This window comes from Doryrhamphus excisus, linkage group LG6 (genome assembly GCF_037039965.1).
Source record: "Doryrhamphus excisus strain RoL-2023G ecotype Guam linkage group LG6, RoL_Dexc_Guam_v1.1, whole genome shotgun sequence".
NCBI classification, from domain to species: domain Eukaryota; kingdom Metazoa; phylum Chordata; class Actinopteri; order Syngnathiformes; family Syngnathidae; genus Doryrhamphus; species Doryrhamphus excisus.
Genome location: NC_136362.1, coordinates 22,486,820 through 22,499,004, shown reverse-complemented (window position 1 = coordinate 22,499,004; position 12,185 = coordinate 22,486,820). Strand labels below are relative to the sequence as shown.

At 48.6% G+C, this 12,185-nt stretch overlaps 1 non-coding gene across 1 annotated transcript; it reads right to left on the bottom strand.

Moving 5' to 3' along the window:
* Positions 1-11,184: 11,184 nt before the first annotated feature.
* Positions 11,185-11,256, bottom strand: trnac-gca (transfer RNA cysteine (anticodon GCA)). The gene has a single exon. It is a non-coding gene; the product is annotated as a tRNA-Cys (tRNA).
* Positions 11,257-12,185: the final 929 nt, after the last annotated feature.

Below are 12,185 nucleotides of genomic sequence, written 5' to 3'. Positions count from 1 at the left end.
GCAACTGGTTAGGATGCTCTTGATGGTGCATCTGTAGAAGTTCACCAGGATGTCTGAAGAGAAGTGGTTCTTCTTCAGGGTTCTCAGGAAGAAGAGGCGCCAGTGAGCCTTCTTGACCAGGCTGGAGCAGTTGGTAGTCCAGGAGAGGTCCTGTGAGATGTGGATCCCCAAGAATTTGAAGCTGGCCACACGCTCCACTGTCTCACCGTTGATGTAGATTGGTGGATGCATGGCAGCATTCTTCCTGAAGTCCACAATGAGTTCTTTTGTTTTTGTTGTGTTGAGTCGTAAGTTGTTGCCCTCGCACCACGCAGCCAGGTAGTCCACCTCCTCCCTATAGGCAGACTCATCGTTGTTGTTGATGAGGCCAATCACTGTAGTGTCGTCTGCAAACTTAATGATGGTATTGGAGCCATGTTTGGGTTTGCAGTCGTGGGTGAAGAGAGAGTAGAGGAATGGACTTAACACACAGCCTTGTGGTACTCCTGTGTTTATGGTGAGGGTGGAGGAGCAGTGGTGGTCCAGCCGAACATGTTGCGGCCTGTTGGTGAGAAAGTCCAGTACCCAGTTGCAGACAGGAGCTGTGATGCCCAGGTCTGTGAGTTTGGCTACTAGCTTGGAGGGGATGACTGTATTGAATACTGAACTGAAGTCTATGAAGAGCATTCTGGTATATGTGTCCTTATTGTCCAAGTGTGAGAGGACAGAGTGCAGTGCTGTGGAGACGGCCTCCTCTGTACTCCTGTTCTTACGGTAGGCAAATTGATGGGGGTCCAGGGTGGGGGGAAGACAGGTTTTGAGATGTGCCAGGACTAGCTGCTCCAAGCACTTGGAGATGATGGGGGTGAGCGCCACTGGACGGTAGTCATTTAGGCACGTTGGGGCGGAGTGTTTTGGTATTGGCACGATGGTAGTGGTTTTAAAGCAGGTTGGGACAGTGGCCTGGGCCAAGGAAAGGTTGAATAAGTCCGTCAGGACCCCCGCCAGCTCACCAGCGCATGCTCTGAGAACACGACTAGGGATGCCATCAGGTCCTGCAGCTTTGTGTCCGTTGATCTTGCGCAACACTGCTTCAACGTCAGTAGTGGAGAGTGTTAGTGGTTGGTGATCAGTTGTCCATTTTGCCTTTATTGCAGATGTGTGGTTGTCCTTCTCAAAGCGAGCGTAGAAGTTGTTGAGCTCATCTAGGAAGGATGTGTCAGAGGGAGGGGGGGGTTGGTGGGTTTATGGTCTGTGATGACTCGGATACCTTGCCACAGGCGTCGGGGGTTGGAGTTGGAGAAGTGCTCCTCAACCCTTAGCTTGTAGCAGTGCTTCGCCTGCTTGATGCCCCGTTTCAGGTTAGCCCTTGCTGTGCTGTAGGCTTGTGCGTCTCCAGATCTGAAGGCGATGTTGCGGGCCTTCAGCAGTAGACGGACATCCTTGTTCATCCAGGGCCGCTGATTAGGGTACATGGTGATCCGTTTCTCTGTGGTGACACCGTCAATGGTGGCAGAGATATGGTCCATTACAGAGGAAGCGTAGCGCTCTATGTCAGTATGGCACATAGCACATAGTCTGTTCCCATAGGCCACAGTTTTATTGTCTTCACTGTGGGCTTCACACGTTGGATGAGTGGCAAGTACTTGGGGGGAAAGAAAAAGGGATAGGTGATCAGACTGTCCTATGTGGGGGAGGGGTGTCGTCTTGTAGGCTCCAGGTATGTTTGAATAAGCATGGTCTAGTGTCTTGTCTCCTCTGGTGTGAGACAAAATATGCTGATGAAACCTGGGGAGGACTGTCTTCAGGTTGGAGTGATTAAAGTCACCCGCAACAATAAAAGCAGCCTCCAGGTGTCTTGTTTGCTGTTTGCTAATGGCTACATGCAGTTCCTTCATTCGTTCCATTCATTTGACCACCTGTTCTTAGGTCAGTGATTCTTGTGGGTGTCGTGTTGGAGGCAAGAGATGACAACGAACTTGTCAGTTATATGGTTTACTCTCAGACCAGTCAGATTACACAGAGCTCCGGGCCCATAAGTCTTCCTCTAACACCTGCAGAGACGTAGGCTTTACTTATTATGCTAAGAAATGTCGGTAGATCTCTGGCGCATCACAGGTGGCCCCCCTCCTTTCCTCGGCCTATGTCTTCTCACCAACGCAGGCGACGTCATGCTCCCCCGTTATCTGTTGTTAGTCAAAATTGTGGATGTGTCGGAGAGCTCCGGAACTGTATGTGCCTGAAAGCGATTATGTGTCCTGTGATTTGGCCAAGGCTGCTTGGTTCTACTTGATTAAATGTAGTGAAGGATTTCATATATGTTGGTCTCCTATTTTTTTGTGTCTCATGTATGTTTGTCTCCTATTTCTTGTGTCTCACTCATATAACTATGCACTACATGTAATCAAGTAGAACCAAGCAGCCTTGCGCAAATCAAAGGACACATAATCGCTTTCAGGCACATACAGTTCCGGAGCTCTCCTCTCTGACCTGTAAGTAAAGCCTACGTCTCTGCAGGTGTTAGGGGAAGACTTATGGGCCCGGAACTCCGTGTAATCTGACTGGTCTGAGAGTAAACCATATAACTGACAAGTTCGTTGTCATCTCTTGCCTCCAACACGACACCCACAGGAATCACTGACCTAAGAACAGGTGGTCAAATTCCAACAATTGGCGCCCAACGTGGTTGGAGGGGGAGTGGTGTTGTGTGGTTTGGTCCTACTTTAGGCTGCAGTTCGATGCTCTGGGGTTCCACTACAGGCGCGCCTCTACAAATAAAAAGGTAAGCAGAAACCTGTTTATTCAAATTCTGCTATTGGTCAATAACAAATTTGGTGGAAACCTGGTAGCATTGTGTCTGTGTGTCTGAGAATATTATTACGCTAGCAGGTGTGTTGACATAGTGTGTGTTTTGTGACATTATTGTGAAGTTGTGAGAAAACCGGTGTGTGTTCCAGTATACTGCGTGGTCCGGGACCACTAAGGGTCGGCGTACCCAACTGGGTGGAGGGCCGTAAATGTAACGCTCCATTCCAGGTCCTGTGAAGGGCAGTACACCAGCAGGCGGTGAGGGGAACGCTTCACATGGATGCTTAAATAGACAGGGTCTATTTGAAAACTTTCATTATTGCTCAACATCCTTGCAACTATCAGTTTTGTATTTGTTTTTTTGTTTTAATTGTTGTGTGAATAGAATGGAAGGTGAGTTGGACCGAGAATGTGAGGAGTGGGAAATGTGTGGGGGTCCCCCGAGGGTGTCAGAAAGTGAGTTGTTTGGTCTTGTGGAAGGTCAGGTTATGAGTGGCTTGGTAAGTCAGGATAAGAATAAAGATAGACAGATGGTACGTAAAACATGGGAAGTGTGTGATGGACAGAGTTGGGATAATATTGTGAAGGTTCAGAGTAAGTTAAGACAGGAGGAGGAAAATATTATGAAATAAATAAGACAGGTGGAGGAGAAAATTGAGCAGGCGTCATTCTGGCAGAAGTCAGAACTTAAGAAGACGCTGAAAAAATTAGAAGATTCCAGGCGAAAGATTCATTCGATGGGGATGGCAAGCTTGGCTTTGGCCGCCCCGTACATGACGCGGGAAAATCAGTCGAAGGCGAGAAGGGCCCTAGTGGTCACGCCATTGGCACCCCCGCCCAATTCAAACCCTCCTAGTGGAGTCTATCCTACTCTAAGATTCCAGGGAGAAGTCGACATTAATGGCAAGGAGTTAAATAGACACGTTCCGACCCTACAACAAGCAAGGCGCCATCCCCCAATAGACATAGGCAGACCCTGTGCCACAGGCTGGCGACCCGTCAGTGGAGACTGGTGGTGCGACTTCCTGCACGGGTGCGGCGCAAAACATGTCCCTTATAGATTCGGCCAGACACAGTAAAAGCATATTTAAGATTTTAAAACAAATTGACATGTCTAATGTGTTGCCAGAAGGCAGTACCAGGCGCCGATACACTGCTGAGACAGATTACGGCAGGCGCCAGCCGGCGACACCTACGGCAGAACGGGATACCCAATCGGAAGATGACATATCCCTAACGCCGTCTTCACCAGCCCCTGTGAGACGGGACAACACAGGGGCTCGATCTAAAACAGTTATGCCTTTAAAAGTTGACGTGGTGGGCCAGCACACAGAATACACATCTTTTACCATAACAGACATTGACGGCATGTGTCGTAAGTGGCCTCCACTAGCCCGTGGAGCAGACCCATGGATCAACGAGGTATTGCGCCTCACAGCTGTCCTCGGTTTGGCCTGGGGAGACGTCCGCTATCTGTGACCACACTGTTTCGAGCAGCAGTGCTAGCTTGAAATTAAAAGATGTTCCTAATCTGTCAGTCGAAAATCATACAAAGCAATCTTGTTACACCACATGCGCAGGCACTGTGAGGAGGAGGACGAAAAAGATAAAACACAAAAGGATTCAGCAGCACAACTATTGAAATTATAATCGGCTAAAGAACGAGAATTCACCTCAGATAAAAAGAGAAAAACATAATGTGGCAGGGGTGTGGTGGCATATCTAACCGAGGTGGGAGAAGGGGTCGACCGTCTCAGGGCTACACTGGCTGTTTCGTGTGCGGAGCTCTTGACCACTGGGCACGAGATTGCCTCACCTGCACTGGACAGTGGCCACCATCAGGACCACCGCAGTCGGTCCCACAACAACAGCAGCAGCAACCATGGGCTCATCAACCACAAGGCATGCAGTCACAAGGAGGCTCACATGGGCGGGTCGGCCCATCCCACCGACCTCAGCAACAGCAAGTGGCTTCTCAACCTCCCCTGCTGACTCTGGTTTAACCCTGACGTTGCCAGATGGCACGACAGTGGACTGCAACAACCAAAGTACAGGAGGACAATACCTGCTCAAAGAACTGCCGGCAACCACAACAGCCGACATTTATTGGTGCCTTCTGACTCGGACTTCGTCACCGAGCAGTGTGGTGTCAGTCTATGAGACGTGGAAACCATGGATCCTGTCCAAGGCCACGTACGTATATGCCTCCCACCACCCCGTTACATTGCACATTGTTTTACGACACACAACAGGATATGACATATCAGGAAGGTATGGAGTAGTGGTTAAATTCTTCTCGTCTTTTCGCAGGTCCTGAGGGGGTGGCGGCCAGCGTCTATTTTGTTAAGTTGGAACAGGCCTGGTACAAAGGCACCCCTGATTCGGCGCCACACATCTCTTTGGCTGTGGCCCCAGGACATGAACAACGGTCCTTGGGTCCCATGGTGAAACGGTTGTTGGCAGCTAAAGACTGGACGCCGCTCCCTGAGGTACCGCAGGTACAACACTCTCCCTTGGAGTCGGCGTATTGTGTGGTGTGCCAATGCACAGACGTGTCCGTTGTTCAACATCGTTTGATTGACAGGTACGAGCTAAAAACACTGACAGATCACGAACTCTCCGGACCCATGTTGGACACCATCCCGGAGGGGGTGTGGTCCAACGGTCCATTTGACGTAGGTTTTTGTGCTTTGACCTATCATGGCCAACGGTTCCAGTACACCCCCATGCCCCAAGGTTTCAAGAACAGCCCTGGTTTGTTCAATCATCATTTGCGCCAGGTGTTGTCAGTTTTGCAGCTTCCAGATGGATGGACAATCTCCTCCTCGCCACTGACTCTGCTGATTGTTGTTTGCAGGCCACAGAAGCCGTGCTGCTGTGCCTGTACGAATTGGGCTTCAAAGTCTCACGCAAAAAGCTACAATGCTGGAGGAAAACTGTCACCTTTCTGGGTTGTGTTCTCTCAGCTGCTGGCTACGGCATGTCGGACGCCCATCGCGCGTCCATCCTCAGGCATCCCAAGCCTTCCACGGTGGGTGAAATGCTGTCCTTTTTGGGACTGTGTGGTTACAGTCGACAGTACATCCCCTGCTACGCGGAACGCACTGCACCCTTGCGCGCGTTAGTGAGTGCCAAGGGCTCTAAGCATGCCAACGCCAGGCTGGACTGGGTCTCGGGGACTTCACTAGCCTTCGTGACCCTAGTTCAGTCGTTGGCCTCTGCTTTGGCTGCGCAGACAACCGTTATGTACTCGTTACACCGCAGGGGTCGCGACTCTCATCCAAAAGACCGGCCTGCCCCGGAGGATGTCTCATCTCTTAGGTCGCCTCGGTCTGCATTGGATGCAGACCGTGAGGAGGGAGGTGGTGAAGATGTCGCTGCCCTTGGCGATATCCCGAGCCCTGGGGGCTCCTCCTCCCAAACCAACAACTGAGGCGATTTCTGGATTAACTAACGCACACACACACGCACACACACACACACACACACTGATAGTTCAGCACCTGATTACACTGATACTGCACAACATACATGCAAGCGGCAAACTATATTACATGCCACTTAGGATAAGCTTCCTGGCTTTGTTTTGACATTTCTGTCATTAGCTCATTTTTTATCTCACTCTGTGTTCTTTTTCGTCTGTAGGTGTGGTCAGAGGCCGAATAACTGCCACGGCGGTCCCAGACGGAATGGTGTCCACCAGTGCTTCTAAACGTTACAAGAGAGAGTTCCAGACGAATATAAATTAGATTGCGGCAGGTTTTGAGTCAATTATCCCTTGGATCACCGTTAATAAAAAGTGTTGATCGCATCTATCATGTGCATTACAATCTACAGCGCCTCTCCAATCAGACCGAAGAAGGCTTCAAGGCGGTAAGTGAACAGTTGCGGGCCACGTCTTTGATGTCCTTTCAAAATCGTATCGCTCTCGATATGTTATTGGCAGAAAAACATGGTGTGTGTGCAATGATTGGTAGGGAATGTACTTTCCACTTTCATCCCAAACATTACGGCACCGGGTGGTCGTTTGTCTCGTGCAATTGAAGGTCTCACAGCTTTGAATAAACGCATGAAATCATATGTCGGTGTGGACACCAGCCCGTGGGACTCGTTGATGAGCTACTTTGGTAAGGGGAAAGAGTTGGCCTCCGGCATTATTATTACAGTTTTAGTGTTTCTTGTTTTGGCTGTTCTTTTCGTTTGTTCGTTGTGTGTTCCAAGTGCCTTTTCCAGCTCATCCTGTCCAGGGTGATGGCGGCCGATGGGCGAGGTCAATATCAGTTGGCCCGCCTGCATCCACCGCCCCCACAGGGTGACCGGGTGCTTCTTCCCTAACTCTGATCCGGTATTTCACCTTGTGGCCTCTGTTGAGGCCATGAGGGGGATTGAAGGATTTCATATATGTTGGTCTCCTATTTTTTTGTGTCTCATGTACGTTTGTCTCCTATTTCTTGTGTCTCACTCATATAACTATGCACTACATTTAATCAAGTAGAAGCAGCCTTGCGCAAATCAAAGGACACATAATCGCTTTCAGGCACATACAGTTCCAGAGCTCTCCTACACATCCACAATTTTGACTAACAACAGATAATGGGGGGAGCATGACGTCGGCAGCCATGGCCTGTCGATAACAGCTGGCTCCACCGCTCCAGCTGGCTCCACCGCTCCACCCCGCCCGCCCTGCGTTGGCGAGAAGACGTCGGCCAAGGAGAGGAGGGGGGCCACCTGTGATGCGCCAGAGATCTACCGACATTTCTTAGCACAATAAAAGCCGGGCAGGGACAGTTAGCTGTACTCATTTGTTCTGACCTGTAAGTAAAGCCTACGTCTCTGCAGGTGTTAGGGGAAGACCTATGGGCCCGGAGCGCCGTGTAATCTGACTGGTCTGAGAGTAAACCATATAACTGACAAGTTCGTTGTCATCTCTTGCCTCCAACACGACACCCACAGGAATCACTGACCTCAGAACAGGTGGTCAAATTCCAACAGTAGTGCATAGTTATATGAGTGAGACACAAGAAATAGGAGACAAACATACATGAGACACAAAGAATAGGAAACAAACATATATGAGACACAAAGAATAGGAGACAAACATATATGAAATCCTTCAAATCTTAGCGTTAGCATCCGGTGGCATGTAGACAGCAGTGACAATGACCGATGTGAGTTCTCTTGGGAGGTAATAAGGTCTACATTTTACCATGAGAAACTCCACATTAGGTGAGCAGTGACTCTCTGTGATAACAGAGTTTGTGCACCAAGCATTGTTTATATAAACGCACAAACCTCCACCTTTGGTTTTACCAGAGTCCGCAGTCCTGTCTGCCCTAAGGATGGAGCGTCCTGCTAACTCGATAGCATTATTCGGGATACTGCTGTTAAGACAAGTCTCTGTGAAAATCATGACGTTTGAGTCCATAATCCGTTTGGGCCTGTTCTGAATTCCGCTTTGGCCAATCGACACTACATCAACTCAGCAGCAGTCCTTGTTAGTATAGTGGCCAGTATCTCCGCCTGTCACATGGAAGATTACACGGTTCGATTCCCAGACGGGGAGTTCCTGTTTTGTATGTCACGTTGAACCTTGAGCAGGGTTGCACAAGCTGCACAGCACAGCTGTGTTGTACAATCTGACAGTCCTTTGCTACCAAATCATTCCAGTCGTGGATAATGGACCTGACCAGGAAAATGACGGCTGTGGGATTTCAACCAGTGGCTCCTGAGCGAAAGGAGCCTTAATCTGGTACTTTAGGTGCTTTAGGTGCTCATCCACACAACCCAAAACGGTGCCCTGATCAGGAAAAAACTGTGACCTTGTGAGGTTCGCTGACAACGGAGGACACTGAAATGGAGCCGCACAAAGGAGGGTACCTGCACTGTTTACGTGTCCGTTGACCAGGTAAACCGGGATTCAATTGGTGGAGTTGGAATTGTTTTTATGTGCAGTGACAGCAGTTCACAGACGCTTAAAGATGACCCGAACCGTTCGACCGAGGACCAAGACAACTCCTATCTCCAGTGAAAACCTAACCAAATGTCAGTTCCCTGACCGGGAATCGAACAACAGCCGCAGTGGTGAGAGCACCAAGTCCCAGCCACTAGACAACCAGGGACTGCGTCATGGCTGCACTCTGAAAGGCAGAGACTGTGTCGCTTTGACGTACTCCAGCGAAGGAAAATAGTTCTGAGACTGGACCTTCTCTGCCAACACTGCATCAGCAGGGGAATTAGCTCAAATGGTAGAGCGCTCGCTTAGCATGTGAGAGGTAGCGGGATCAATGCCTGCGTTCTCCATAAGCTCCTTTGTTTTTTTGATGAAATGTTCCCAAGTAGCGAATACTAATCCGGGCCCCAATCCCGATATTTAGGCCAAATACAGCCATAGGTATCACCCTAAACTGGATTCAGAGTCCAGAGTGCTAACCATTACACCATGGAACCCTTTGTTTTGGATGTGACTGGCACCTTCTGGCGTAACAATGGAGGCTTTGCAAACCAGGACAAAAAAACTTTACTCTTTACGGCGTCTCATTGCGGTTGTGGCTGAGAATGCCACTATTGACTGAATTTGGATTAGATGATCAAGTCTTGTGGTGGAGAGTCTGAGATGTAGAGTCTCAGGTGGAGAGGTGTGACGTTTCTGATCGAATTCAGAGGTCATCAGTTGGTCCTGAAAAAGGTCTTGGCACTTTTTTTCACGATGAAAGGTACAGTGCATCCGGAAAGTATTCACAGCGCTTCACTTTTTCTACATTTTGTCATGTTACAGCCTCATTCCAAACTGAATTAAATTAATCTCTTACCTCAAAATTCTACACAAATACTCCATTATTCCAGAAGGACAACCATCTCTGCAGCAATCCACCAATCAGGCCTGTATGGTAGAGTGGCCAGACGAAAGCCACTCCTTAGTAAAAGGAATGACTTAGTATGATGAGTATGATGACTTATTGACTTACTCTACAAATCAGTGGTAACCGTGGATCAGGATGAGGTCCCCAAACAACGCCAATGTCTGTGACAGCTGATGTCAAGGATCAGCTGATCAGAAGATACTTGGTTTGTGTGCGGGGCCACAAGTCTTTCCAGTTCCAGTTAAAAGCCAGTCTCCTCATGTAGTTTCCATAGAGTACCAAGGGATTGTCCTGTTGCCCTCGTAGTTTGAGGGCAAAAAGGAGGCATTTGCAAGTGGACCTCAGACCTGGTCACCTGAACAGGGACATGAATCCCGGACACTCAGATCAAAAGTTTCATGTTCGGGTGACCGGCTCAACCTTTGTCGTGTCTGACCATGAACTCTTTTTGTCCAGAAGATATTTGGCTTGTCCATGTGGGTAGTTTAAGACCTCAGTCCATCTTGGAGGTGGACATTTCGGGACCAGGGCCTCTTCATCTCTGCAAGGACAAGTACAGCCTGCCAGAAGATTTCTCTGCCAACGCTGCAACAGCAGGGGAATTCAGGGGAATTAGCTCAAATGGTAGAGCGCTCGCTTCGCATGTGAGAGGTAGTGCGATCAATGCCTGCGTTCTCCAAAACCTCTTTTGTTTTTTGTGATTAAATGTTCCCAAGTACCAAACACAAATCCGGGCCCCAATCCCAATATCTAGGCCAAATACAGCCATAGGTATCACCCTAAACCCAGTCCTAACTGCATTCTCCCTCTCTCTCCTTTGTAGGGAGAATTGTAGTTCACATGAGATGTTCCAGAAATAATGGGCTTTTCTTCAACAAAATGTTTTTGAATCAGAAGTCTTGTTGTGTTGAAGAAATTCCCTTCCTTTCTAATGTCATGTGTAGTACACATGTGACATGTACTACAATGCTCCCTACAAAGGCAAACCCCTTGTGATTTTGGACATTTGGGCTAACAAAACAGACCACATTAGCAGGACAAAAGAGGTTGTCTTGACATTTCAATGAAATTGTCTATGTGTTGTGGAAGAGATCCGACCCCCACTGGAGGAGTTCAAGGTACCTTGGCGTCTTGTTCTTGGCATCTAACATGACAGTTTACCAGTTGATCTACGTTGGATACTCCACTGGTTCGCCACAGTGATCTGGGAGCTGAACCCAAAGGCAGAGCTCTGGTCCGATGGTCCTGAGCTTTGAGTCAGCACGGAAAGGATAAGATCGTGGGTAAAAGCAGCTGAAATGACTTTGTTTTGTGGTGCGGCTGGACTTTCTGTTAGACATGGGGGGGGGGGGGGCTGTGTCACCCGCGAGGAAATTGGACAAAAGCCACTGCAGAAATTTCATGTCAGTGTGAAGAATGTAGAAAGGAGCCATGCAAAAAGGGTAACAATCTCGAGTTATATTACACCGAAGTTGTTGCTATTATGAGCCATGCATTCATGCACTCTTAGACTATTCTTAAACCAAAGGAGTGCATCCGGGGGCATCCAGATTTGAACCAGAGACCTCTTGATCTGCAGTCAAATGCTCTACCACAGAGCTATACCCCCTCCAACTCACCAAACATGGTTACACGATGGGAACTAAGGTCTGCATATGCACTAAACCAGCACACATCCTCATGGTGACTGGGAGAATTGAACCAACAAAGGTTGACTTCTTGATGGGTCATCGAGGTCCAAAAGGTTTACTTCAACAAGTTATTCCTTGTGCGCTAGTTTCAGCCCCACATTGGGCGGTTCAGCACTTTTGGTGATACATCGTCAAGATTTCTTTCCTGTGGAAAATTGTGCAACATGCGGAAAACATTTCATTGATGAAGTGGAATCGATGCCTGCATTTTCCAAATGGTATATTGTGTCTTTTCCTGCTAAAAAAGCATTCTCCATCTCCAACATCATACCTGATACTCCCCCCAAACGACGCCAATGTCTGTGACAGCTGATGTCAGAAGATACTTGGTTTGTGTGCGGGGCCACAAGTCTTTCCAGTTCCAGTTAAAAGCCAGTCTCCTCATGTAGTTTCCATAGAGTACCAAGGGATTGTCCTGTTGCCCTCGTAGTTTGAGGGCAAAAAGGAGGCATTTGCAAGTGGACCTCAGATCTAGTCACCTGAACAGGGACTTGAATCCCGGACACTCAGATCAAAAGTTTCATGTTCAGGTGACTGGCTCAACCTTTGTCTTGTCTGACGACAAACTCTTTTTGTCGAGAAGATATTTGGATTGTCCATGTGGGTAGTTTAAGACCTCAGTCCATCTTGGGGGTGGACATTTTGGGACCGGGGCCTCTTCATCTCTGCAAGGACAAGTACAGTATGCCAGAAGATTTTGTCTTCATTGAGTTGTCCTTATTTACCAAGGGCCTGGATAGCTCAGTTGGTAGAGCATCAGACTTTTAATCTGAGGGTCCTGGCTTCAAGTCCCTGTTCAGGTGGTGAAGAGAAGTATTAAATGTGAATGTGGTCAAGTCCGAAATGC